The sequence below is a fragment of the Tetrao urogallus genome, assembly GCF_951394365.1.
Source record: "Tetrao urogallus genome assembly, chromosome: 2".
In the NCBI taxonomy this organism is placed as follows: Eukaryota; Metazoa; Chordata; class Aves; order Galliformes; family Phasianidae; genus Tetrao; species Tetrao urogallus.
In genome coordinates this window covers 34,823,563-34,837,197 of record NC_136814.1, presented here as the reverse complement: position 1 = coordinate 34,837,197, position 13,635 = coordinate 34,823,563, and positions in this window count along the sequence as shown.

The following is a 13,635-nucleotide window of genomic DNA, read 5'->3' as shown; positions in this document are numbered from 1 at the left end:
GAAGGACACTGGCTTTCTCTTTGTTTATCAGGCAGGTAAGTTCAAGTCTATCTCAGCTTGGGCTCTTCATGCTGATTTTATCTTGTTGGTACAGCTAAGTGCAATAGGCAGACTGCTGATAAGATCTAAGCTCTTGAGTGCTCATACTCTGAAGTGAGTAGTTTAAATTGTTCCAGGGGTTTGTTAGTCAGCAGAGGAAAAATACTTTAAGGAATCCTTTTTTTTTTTTTTTTCTAATGAACTGAAACAAAAGCACAGCAGGTGAGGGATATGCACAAGTAGAAGGAGCGATCTCCAGGGACAATGGAATACCTTTCGTTTTTATTTTCAACACAAACATAAATTGTGATTGATAACGAGAGATATATTCTCTACATCTACACAATATTAAGTGTTTGGAGGGAGGAGAGAAAAAATTGAACCTTTTACAAATGTTATTATACAAACAGCAAATAATGTGGAAAAAAGAAAAAAGAAAAACCACTTAGTGGGTGAGGGGAAGAATAAGGGGAAGGGAATGTTTGAGAATGCTTTCTGTGACTGGATTCTCTCATATAGAGAAAGAAGGTGCTCTAAGTTTAGCATTCTCAAATACTCCTCAGATATGTTCTCACAATGCATTAAGACAGGAGAGAGGAAGAAGCATGTTCCAAAAAGGATAAAACACTATGGAGACTTTTTTCTTTCATCTTTTATATATGATATATGTATATATATATAATTCATCTATAGTACACATTTCTTCTTACTAAGGAAAATTTGTAGTAAAAGTGGTATTAGATCAGAAAGTATCTAAAGAGATCTCTTACATGTAAGACTTCTTCTTCTAGAATATCTTGTTTCTACTTTACCAAAGAATATACTTCAAATTAATTGGAAATCTCTTAAACAGAACATTTTGTGCTTCTAAATTATTGTTCAGTATTTCTACCTAATTTCATAGGATAGCAATTATTTGAAGAAATTTCTGTATTTCTTGAAGCAAAGAAAAATGTCCTGAATTCTAACTGTCTTCAGGAAATTAGCTCAAAGCTTCCTGATCAATAACATGAGGCTGCAAGCTACAGTAACATAAGCTTTAACACAATTTTTTTCTTATATATGCAATAAAGCTTAGACCTCAAAGTAATTCATCTTTATCTGCTTCTTACTGCTACTGTAGATACAGATGGCTTAAAACATTTTGCAGTTAAGAGTTTTAAAGAGTCTGGAGGCTGGATTCCAATGAAATACAGGTGTAAGGGTCATTATTTACTGGAACATTTCCCACTGAGAACAAACCGAAAGTGAAGTCACAAAAAGCTGATTTTTTCCCCCCAAAGATACGTTCTGTTACAAATATCAGACTTCTGTGACCAGAATGACCAGAATTCAGTGGTGTGAATGCACCTAAGAGTGGATGAAATAAGACATATGAGACAATAGGCACTATGAGTTCTATAACTTCATGCTTATCTATGTATTCTGATCCAGCTGACCCAACAGCAGTTTGGGTGATAGGCTTTCATTCAAACCAGCTATGTATTGAAAAGCAGAGTGGGAGGGCAATATTTTTTTTCAGGAGAGGTGAAGGAGAGCTACAGCAGCTTGGATTTAGAATGGTTCATTCATAGAATGGCTCACGGGAACCATGTCCTTACAAGTACGGGTACCTCATATGAAGTGTGACTGGCCTGTAGGGATTGTATGTATAAGATAAGCTTTATAGAAGGTAAGTACACATCAGTAATGAGCATACATTATAGCACGGGTGCAATATAAATGAATTAAAAGACACTGTTATATTCAAATTTACTGTGACAGAGACCTTGGGATTCTGTGCAAGGCATTACACAGGTGTACTCGTAGTGACATTCTGTCTCTCAAGTTCTCTACCCAAAGAAACAAGACAGACATTTAAAAAAGAAAAAAGGATAAATGTTTTTCCCATGTAGCAGGTATAATTTGAGATACAAAGAATGCACATGACATGCCAAGGCTATTAAATAGCCTAAAGAAAAACTAAAGATTGAGATACGGCCTCTTGGTGCTCATTCCACTATTTAGCCAGAAGATCTACCAGTGCATTTGTGTTAATCATTAAACACCACAGGTGAAATTTTGGAGCCACTCCTTTTGTAGAAAAAGAGTTCACTCTCTTCCTCTGCAAGGGCTTTACTATCACAGCAGTGAGGGTTCTGGAAATACGATGGATACGCTGTCAGATTAGTATGTGCTCCAATGAACAATCGTTACTATTGTATTAACTTCTTCAGGTGCTCAACTATTTTTACAGCCTTTATACTATTTCACTAAGAAGTCTGAAAACAAAGCAACACAAAGTGATGGAGTAGTAAGGTATAGGAAAACAATTCAGAATGTGTGCAGTGCTATTTATAAGGAGGAAAAGAGGTGGGAAGAAATAACTAACAGTACCAAATTCTAACAGGAAAAAAAAACACATAATAAAAGGATGATAAAAAGCCAGCAATATGGCCTAGCTTTTGAGTTGCAACAACCAAAGGCAAAAAACAAAAACAAAAAAAAAAAACAACACCCCACCACAATAGTGTTCAGATATCAGGAAAATGCACCTACCTCAACAACACTGAAAATAAGTGAAGCACATTCTCAGTGCAAAGGATTTACTGTTTGAAGGCTAGAGCATTTCTACCGAGACAAACTATTTCATGGAATAGAAGGAGTGCAAATCTTGGAACTCATTGACAGATTTAACTGTAAGTCAGGGAACTGCATAATTATTTTCTTGCTAGCCCACTCTACAGTGGGAAGGCTCATCCCCAAAAGTTTGTAAGTCTTGAGAAGAAAAAATTGTAAGACTAGCTTAAAAGCACATTTTCTATTTAAAGAGGAGTTTTTATTCTGGGATTTTACAAATGCCTGATGTGATATTTTCAAGCATTTTGTTTTATTATGAGGGATAGAAAATCCCTTTTTTTTTTTTGTTATTGTTTGTTTGTTACAATCTGATATTCACAAAATAACAACACTATCAGGGAACTAGGTCTTTAACAATATTATTTAGGATAATACATACACTAAAAACAAAGCATTGTAATGCTAGGGAAATGTCATTGCTAGTTTTGTTTTTCATTTAGTATAGATCACTTCAGCAGTGTTCCTTGCTGTATTAGGGGCTAAGATCCAAAGATGAACTTCTGTCTGTGATATATTGTTTCCACCAAGAACAGCAGTCACTGCTTTGAAGATTAATGTTTGTATAAACTATTTCACATTTCAGAGAAGTGGGGAGCTTGAATGATGCGCTCTCTTTCCCATATCGATGTGCAATAAGCTTTCTGACCTGCAGTTGTGTAAAGTCAGGTAATCAAACACTTTGCTTGATCACTGCTGGCTACAGTTCTGAAATAATTAATCTATCTGTGGGTTCCTCGCAACTTAGGATAGTCTTACTTTCACAAACCACTATTAATTTCTGTGGTGAGATGGAAGTAATTAAACATAATGCATTTTGCCTTCAGAGCCACAGCTTTAGAGAAACAATCTTAGCTCATCCTCACTTAGCAGTACTCTCACTTGGATGAATGAGGGCATATACTTCCCTTCAAGCTGCATTTCTTTCATTGCATCAAAGTTAGGTCCTTGCATGCTGCAACAGCTGCTACCATAGATCCACACAGTTACCTCTGTGTCTGAGATATGTTTCAAGATGAACAATACTCAATTTTTTGTTTTTGTTATTGCTGTTGCTGTTTCCGTTGTTCAGCTCTGCAGACTGTGCAAAATCTGTTTCATTCTAATAAAATCCACATTAAATGTTTTCCAAGGGAAGACTGAGTTTTCTAATGAATACATTCAACGGCTTAAACAAAGTCTTCTTGTGATGTAAAAATAAAATCTTCTAAAAAATTGGAAAACTTTTCTTAAATCCCTGGAACAACAGTAAACAGGTAATGGAAGAAATGCAGTCAAGACACTTACTGTACTCTAGAAATAAAAAGTTTCAACTCTTTGTGGAACTGAAAAATAGAAATACATTTAACTTTTTACAATGTGGAATACTGATTATCTGTACGGCCTAGAAATTGCTTTGAGTGTTCAAGATATACTGTATTCTTCTCTCCTGAAAACTGATTGTGGTGAATATGCTGCCTTCCTACACCACACAAGGATTAAATTGATGTAAAGCAAGCACTTCACCGAAACACTGCTTTAAAGATAAGCATATATGACATAAACTTTTCATCTACATATTTTGCTTTCTTCTGTCAGTAAGAATTTTCATGCAGAAATGCAGAAAATATTTGCAATTTTGATTGTTCCTGATTGTAGACGAGATATACGCAATAAAATGTGTCAGTATTTAGAAGATATGACTAAATTGTATCAGATTGACATCTGGACCATAAATATCTGAAGGAAACTTCAGAGGCACGGTGGAAGAAGCAAACAAGTCACAAAAATGCTGCAGAGATCTAGGGGTTCCTGTGAAATTGCAAAGAATCCTTAAAGTTGGGGGCAGAAAAGGCCTTAAATGATTATCTACATTTTCCCCAGTAATGAAACCAGACAAGCGTCTCAGATTCAGCTTAATACAAATTTTCCACTCTTCCTTTGGTGAGGAAGATTCCTCAGCTCCTGTGATTTACTCTTTACAGTCTCTATACTTTACTAGTTTATTAGCATCTTCTTCACTACAAATTATTATTATTTTAGTAACTCCTTAGCAGCAACTAATGAATAAGTGATTGTTGTCCTTCTTATAATATTCTTTCCATGTTTGAAGTCTGGTTACATGTCTCTTTATCACTGCTCTTAGTTCCTCTCTTCAGAGCAACACTGATTCTAGTTTTTTGGGATTTTAGTTGTTGTTTTGTTTTCCTGAAGGTGTATATCCTCTAAACACTACATTCCTATTGTTTTCTTCTTTAGCTACTTCAGCTATCACACATACTGTCTAGTAATGGTGAAAAAGACAGTCATAATACTCACGTACATGGATGGTACATAGCTGAAATACTGCAGTGGCCAATCAGGATAGAAGATTTTTATTTTGTTACTCGTATGCAGCTCTTCTTTTTCTTTAGCAAAGACAGAGGTTCATTGTTTACAATAGAACCACTTTGTTGGCTTACATTCCACTTGCGATTTCCTATGAAGCGCCTATTAACCTCTGCAGGATGGGAGCACACTCAGTCGCCAGACATTTTGTGCATGGACTTGCGATTCTTCTGTTGAAATGCAGAGCCTTACTAACTTGATTTTATCCATTTCAAAATACTTCTCCAATTCATCAAAATCATTTTGAATACTAATCCTGTCTTCTATAACAATAAAAAAAAATCTCAAGTCTTCCACAAGCTTGGGGGTAGTTATTGACATCCCATAATTACTGATATGAAAGGAAATACGTGACAGGACTGGGCATAAGGGAGACCACTTAGATACTTGATATCTCTACTCAGATTTACATCAGAATATTTATATCTGCTTTTCCAAGTATACTTTTTCAATCAGTTGGGCCCCTGTTCTATTTTATTTCTTAGTTATGTTTTTGAGAAGATACTTATTGTGAGAACATAAGACAAGCAAACCTCTCGCATACATTTGCTGTACAAGGAGTACGTACCTTCCCTGGAAAAAGTAATAGGGAACAACAATGGAAAGATAATGGAAAGAAACTGAAACAACTGACACAGCTCACTCTTCCTCTAGTCTAACCTTACCTGCACACTATGTGAGATGGAATCTAATCATAATTGAAGTTTTGATATACTTTATTAATTGCTTTTTCCTTATCTTCTCAATTAATTCATCAAATAAGGCAAAGTACCTCTCTTTACTAAGGTTGCCAAACGAAATTCTCCTTATTGGACAATGTTCTTAATTTAGTAATTTAGGCTACAATTTTTCATTCTGCTTTCACATTCTTTTTCATGTATTACTTACTGCAACCTTTAGCACCACAGCTAAAACATATTTTTTCATGACAAGATTAGGAAAACAGATTGTGCAATGCACTTTACAAATATTTTTGAAAAGCTTTTATACGATTCAGACTTTGGAAGATAAATGAATTCACAGGGCATTGATTTTGTATCAGGAATTTGCTTTCTCACTTCCTGTAAAAATCCATTCAGAATTGACCATATTATACTTCTAATTCCTACCGTATGCTCATTACATACTTCATAGAACACACTTGAAATTCCAAGAAGTTCTGTAGTTGTATCACAGACTTCTGTGACTTTCTGGCTTACAACAAGCCATAAAGTATAAAAGACAAGAGGCAGCTCAAAAGAGAAAAAAAGGTTAGAAATAGGAAATGAGAAGCAGAAGTAGAATTGGCTTTCTAGGAATCTAGGCAAATATTTTTTGATCAGAAGAGAAAAAAAAAACTTTCTTTTAGACAAGACAGATGCTTCTGTTTCTGAATTCAGTACAAATGTCTTAAAGAACTATGTCCAGAAAACTCATCGTCTTTTCCTGTGCCTATAACCTAAGCCAAATGCCGTACTGTCAGATTAGCACCATTATAGAAGGAAAAAAAAAACCAGTATAATCTCAATTTTAGCTAATGTGATCATAGGGACTGTATCAAGTAATACACTATGAATGACAGAGTACAAGAGCGGCAAACAAAGAGGATGAGGACGGGGTAATGTGATGAAACCTGGTAATTGGATGAGAGGTAAAAAACTTGGAGCGAACAAAGAGGATGGGGAGAATGACTATATTTAATTGCATGCCTACTGTGTACTTCTCTATTCATAGTAATATCAGTCTTGTTCAGTCTGACATGGTGAGGGGTCCACAACTCAAGATGAGATGCTCGTTACTTACATTTTATTCTAGAATAGAAGTGCATCTTTCAATGTTGTTTCATAGATTTTAGTTCTATTGGCTAAAAAGGATGAAAATCTTTGTAAGAATTTAGTGTCTAGTTTTCTGTGCTGGTGATGCAATAACGCCAGGCAGAATATTTAAGAATATGTTAAGAGTATCCATTTTGGACAATTCTTCACAGAATAATTTTTTTCCAAAGGCTAGCTTATTAATAATGAACATATCTTGCAAATCTAGCAAAGCAGTCAACCTATTTAGTTTCTTCTTATAGCATACGCTGTAAAGTACTTCAAAACAGGAAAAAAAGCATGCTAAACAGTTTCAAATTATGGCAATATCACAGTTACCAAACATTAAATGTTATTCTAACATTTAATCAGAGTATTTTTATATTAGTAATCTGTTCTTATATTTTTGGGTAGGCGTCTCAGAGTTTTCCAAATCTGACATAATTGTTTAAGAGTTGTTATTTTGTTTTTCTTGTATGAGATTACCCTTGCCTGGACACTTCCTGGCATTCTCTGTCTTCTCCATCACTCACAGTTATATATGAGACCATTCTGGAGGGCTGAAATGACCTTTCTGTTCACCATGTCTTTTTGGCACAGTTCATATTGCTCATAGCATACTATTAGCTATAACGAGTCATTCTTCTCTCCCTGCCCACACAGAGGAACTAAGATCTAGATGCAACTGCATGTTTTCAGCAAAGGTTTGCACATTTACTTAACTGATAGGGTTGGTGAACCTTAAACTCTAACTCAGCCTAACATGCTATTCACCAACAATTATCAAAACAAAGATGCAAAGTCACTGGGAGCTGACATATTCCTCTCAATGTTCTTTCCAAACAAGTCTTTTGTAGAACTGAAACAACCAAATAGGAAAAACATGTCATGCACCTCATCTGAAAGAGCAGTGGGATGTGTCCAGACATATCCACAAAAAGGAAAAACAATGATATGGGCAGGAATTTGCTGCAAGGAAGTTTACATTCAGGACAAACTAACCCAGTTACTGTTGCCTGAACAGATTGGGAAATAGACTTATCCTTCTAATATAGTACAATTTTCAATCATTCATTTCTGTTGTAGTACAGCTTGCATTTTCTCTTGTTCTGGACAATAGAAGTTAAAATACTCTCAATTATAAAATGAGTAATGCAGTAGCAAAGAATTAGGAACAATGGAAAAGTAATGCAAGCAAAGAACAATTTTTTTCCTCTAAACTGAGTTGTAAAAGCCCTAATCATTCAATAAAATGATTTTGAGATAGGTTACTAAAATAATGGTAATAAAATTGCACACAAAAATAATGAAGTTCTTGATATCGTCTCAGATTCTCACATTTCCTATTATTTTAAAGAAAAATGTTGAAGGTAGCAATCTCCTGACAATGGTGTCCCCATAACCTGAGATATCATGACATTAACTCTGATGGTACGAACTTTTCAGAGGAGCTGACATTTAAAAGGAGAGTATCCACAAAGACTCAAACAACAGCTGACACAGGCATAGCAGAATGCTGAATTTCTTCTAATATGTCTTCAGCACTGCCAAGAAGAAACTGGGTGAGAAAGAACATGAAAAGGATGGTTGGGGTGCTGGTAGGAGGAAGAACTCTGTTATTTTCCTTAGATACTTCTTGAGGAAAAAAAGTTGAGATGTTTGGGACGAAGAGAACATAGAATTGAGTAGAGATATGGCTAACCTAGACTATGTAGGAAAGCATGCAAAAGCAGTATTCTAGGGAAGGTATCTAGAACTATACGAAAAATACAAGGAATGCAAGAAATTTCATTCTATGTTCAATCATAAAATCATGGAGTCATTATGTTAGGAAAGACCTCTAAGATCATCTAGTACAACCATCAATCCATCACCACCATGCCCACTAAAGCAAATCACATCTACCCTTTTCTTGAAAACCTCCAGGGTTGGTGACTCCACCACCTCCCTGAACAGCCTGTTCCCAATACTTCATCCCTCCTTCTGAGAAGAAATTTGTGCTAAAATCCTATCTGAGTACAACTTAAATCCAACTCTGACACAGCTTAAAGCTATTCTCTCTAATTCTATTGCTAGTTATCCAGAAGAGGCTGAATCCCACCTTGCCACAACCTCCTTACAGAGAGTTGTAGAGGGCAATAAGGTTTCCCCATGAGCCTCCTCTAGGCTAAACAATCTCAATTCCTTCAGCCCTCCCCATACAACCTGTGTTCCAGTCCCTTCACAACTTTGTTGTCCTTTTCTGAACATGTCCGAGGGCCTGAATGTCTTTCTTGAAGTGAGAGGCCCAAAACTGAACACAGCACTCAAGATGTGGCTTCACCAGTGCTGAGCACAGAGAGAGGATCACCTTCCTGGTCTTGCTGGATGCAGTATTTCTGATGCAATCTGGGATGTTATCGGCCTTCTTGGTCAGAGGGCACACTGTTGGCTCATATTCAGCCAGCTGCCAATTAACACCCCCAGATCCTTTTCCTCTGCAGCTTTACAGTCATTCTGCCCCAAGCCTGTAGCAATGCATGGGGCTGTTGTGAGCAAAGTGCATGACTCAGCACTTGGACTTGAACTCATATAATTGGACTCAGCCTATTGATCCAGCCTATCCATATCTCTCAGACCCCTCTGTAGAGCCTTTCTATGCCGGGACATATCAACACTTCCCCCCAACTTGGCACCATCTGCAAACTTAATGAGGGTGTGCTCAATCCCCTCATCCTGAGGGTCAATAAAGATATTGAACAGGACTAACCCCAGTACTGAGCCCTAGGGAACAGTACTTCTGACCAGTTGCCATCTGGATTTAACTCCATTCAACACCACTTTCTGGGCCTGGGCATCCAACTAGTTTTTCCACACAATGAAGAATATGTCTGTCCAAGACACAGGATGCCAGCTTCTCCAGGAGAATACTGAGAAACAATATCAAAGGCTTTATTGAGGTCCAAGTAGATGACATTGACAGCCTTTTCCTGATCTACTAAATGGATCACCTGGTCATAGAAGGAGATCAGTTTAGTCAAGCAGGACCTGCCTTTCATGAACTCATGCTGACTAGGTCTACTCCCCTGATTGCCCCACACACGCTGCATGATTGCACTCAGAACGATCTGCTCCATGACCTTTCCTGACACAGAGATGAGACTGATAGGCCTGTAGTTACCCAGATCCTCCTTCCAAAACTTTTTGTAGAAGGGTGTCAGATTAGCAAGTCTCCAGTTGTCTGTGACCTCCCTGGTTGACCCGGACTGCTAATACATAATGGAAAGCAGCTTAGCAATCATTTCTGCCAGCTCCTTCAGTACCCTTGGGTAGTTCGCACTCAGTTCCATAGCCTTGTGACAGTTCAAAAGGAGAAGCAGGTAGCTAAAGGGACCAATTTAGAACCATTATTATGTAAAAGTAGCCCTCGATCCAACCAGAATTCTAAGATTGCTTTAGCAGAAAAAAAAAGATTGATAACAATTAATTATTAACTTGAAGTCCTTTATTTCACTACTCCAGAAATCAAACTCTGGTATTCTGCCACAGGTTCCTAGTAAAATGGCTGCACACATCTAAAGATAGGTTCTAAGAAGTTCTGAAGTTGGTAAACAGACAAAACCCTGGAGAAACAAAATGCATTTTCCTGTCTTACTTGAAGAGAACTCTGAAAACTGATCCTAATAAACTAATCCTAAATAAACTTACTAACCATGTAAAAAGTATATCCACTTCTAATATACTTAAACCTGTTACTGGTTTTACTCATTCAGAATGTCTAAATAATTCCTCATGGGAGAAAATAGAGTAAGATATGAAACATTTTCTACTAACTTCGGGTCAAATTACACAGAGACGTCAAGAAGTAATGGATATCTACAGGATCTTATTGAAAGATAGAAGGCTGTTCATTTATTTTGTAAGGACAAGATAAAGCTGTTCTACTCAGAACAAGAAAGAAAAAACAAGAAAGCTGTTCTACTCAGCTTTCTTATTTAGAAGTACCCTCCAGCATGTAGTTTAGAAAATAAAATACAAAAACTTCAAAAGTAATTAAAAAACAACCTGGAATGGCCTGTTCTCAATTCCTAGAGTATACTGCAGAGTCTATGTCACTTACAAGCTTCTTCCTTAGACATATTCTGTCATGTCTTCACTACACAATCCCCTTGACAGATGATTGATGAATACAACGGGTTGACCCCAAAACAGTTTGGAAGATCATCTAGTGACATTCACAATATTCAGTTAAAAAAAAAAAAGAACAAGCAAGTAAATAATCCAATCCAAAAGAGCTTCTGAAAACAAGAAAGAAAGAATTTCCTATGTTACACACGTGAGGGAAGAAATAAGTATGTTTCTAGAAGAAACCCTGAAAATATGACCCACCTGCAGCCCATAGTTTTAGAAAAGAAAAAGAAAAAAGAAGGCAGTTATAAATTTCAAGTTTTAAGAGAATTCTGTGTTTTGGTTTTGAGAGGGGAGGTACAGGTACTTCCTAAGCTTCTTGCTTATCTTACAAATTAGGGTATTAATAGCAGTTCTAAAGAATAACCTACAGTTTTCCAGAGTGTCTGTTTTAGAAATGAGAAACAATACTGTTACTCTTCTAGTTCATAGTTTCTGTAGTTTTGTATAGCGTGATAAAAACATACAGGGTCTTGTTAGAGAGCCAGCTTTAGAAATGCAAACATTTGTCAATCTTGTGCTTGGCACCAATTAGACATTTGATATCAGAGATAAACACTGAAAACACCACAAACAGGAAAGGGCCCGAAAATAGAGAAGAAACTCTGTAAGAACTGCATTACTAGACAGAAGAGCTGGGAAATATCTTGTTAACAAAGTCCTCAGGCTGCTTGGGATAGGAATAACCTTATTACTTGTATCAATGGAAACGGACCTTACAAAAAACGTATGTACTTGGGCTTCAGTTAAATTGCAAGGGGATTTTTAGTACATACTTTGACAGAAAGATCCCTAGATAACTATGGGTGCTTGGTGCTCAGCAGTTCTAAGGCAGTTTCCTCTGGGCTTCAGTTTTTATATCTTCATATAAGTTAAATGATGTAATAGATACTCCTCTGCCTACTAAGATCCAAGTTAATTTCTGGTGGTTTGGTTCTTTTATAAAAAAAAAAAAAGTTTTATTAGACTAGACTAAACAGATGTGGCATAATTAAAAACATTTCTGTAGGAATGAAAAGAGAGATTCTTCTATAGCGGTAAATAAATAAATAGTCAAAAAACTGTGTGCTGCAATTCCTTACAGTACTATAGATGTGTTCACAACTATATATGAATTAGATGTCCTTCTTGAACTTCTGGTATGCTCTCCAGCACGCTGACCCAACATTCTGCGTATTGTCCTTAAGCTCTACCACAAAGGAGTGGGACCAAGAAAGAAAGAAAGAGAGAAGAATAACAGTATAAAAAAAATGTGCTGCTGCTGAACTTCCTGCAAAAGGAAAGCAAATGGCCTTTTGCAGCCTGTGGCACTTCCCTCTCTGTGGATCCCATTAATTTTAAAACACAGGTCTTACCACATACATCCAAGGTCTCATCTCGTTTTTGAAACCTTTTTTGTTCCCTGAAGATGCAAAAGAGGAAGTAGGACATAGATTCACAAGACAAAAGAGGGCAAAAATTCTAAGGGAGAATTTTCTGAAACAATGTCAGATTGCTGGCAGTCTTGCAAAGCAGTATGTTGCACTTCCTCTCTTCATTCATCTTCATTTTACAAACAGAAAGAAGAAAGGTTTTTCTGCAGAAGTTGAGTTTTGTTCCATTTCTTAGAGTTAGAACTTGCAATGATGTGATCATTTCTAGATTGTAATATATGAATTTCTAATCAAGCAATGAAAGTGTATTTCAGAGTCATAATGAAATAAAAACACAGATGTTTCTTTGCAGTTTTCTTTAGTGCCTTAGAAATGCTACTCTTATTAGGTTTAATCAAACCCACAAAAATGATGTTTAAGAAGGTGGTCTACTGGTTACTATTGATGATCAGTGACTGATCAGCACACTGCAGTGTGATTGCTGTCACCTTCAACTGTAGTTGGAAAAACCACTATATAGTTTTATAATACAAATGCAAAATCCCCTCACTGCAAGAAAGACATTGAGGCCCTGGAACATGTTCAAAGGAGGGCAACAAAGCTGGTGAGGGGTCTGGAACACAGGCCATATGAGGAGAGGCTGAAGGAGCTGGGAATGTTCAGCCTGGAGAAGAGGAGGCTCAGGGGAGACCTCATTGCTCTCTATAACTTCCTGAAGGGAGGTTGTAGTGAGCTGGGGGTCGGCCTCTTCTCTCGTGTCATTAGTGATAGGACCAGAGGGAATGGCTTCAAGCTACGGCAGGGGAGATTCAGGCTGGGCATTAGGAAGTATTACTTTTCAGAAAGGGTGGTCAGGCACTGGAATGGATGCCCAGGGAGGTGGTGGAGTCACCAAGCCTGGGGATGTTCAAGGAAAGGCTGGATGTTGTGTTGAGGAACATGGTTTAGTGGGAGCTATTGGGAATAGGTGAACGGTTGGACTGGATGATCTTTTAGGTCTTTTCCAACGTCAGTGATTCTATGATTCTAATTACATGCAAGTTGGAATAAACAAGGTACAAGCAATTTCTATTTTTGGGTGAAAAGCCTCTTGTTTACTCTTGGTTCCTAGTACACAAATTACTTTTAAGAAGAGCAACTAAGAACAGTTCAGATTTTAACCAAAATTTTCTTAACTGTTTTTGCCTGTAATTGCAAAGGACTACATATTACACTGAGTAGAAAAAAAAAGGGAGAAAATGATACAATCATACAATCACAAGGTTGGAAAGGATATACAA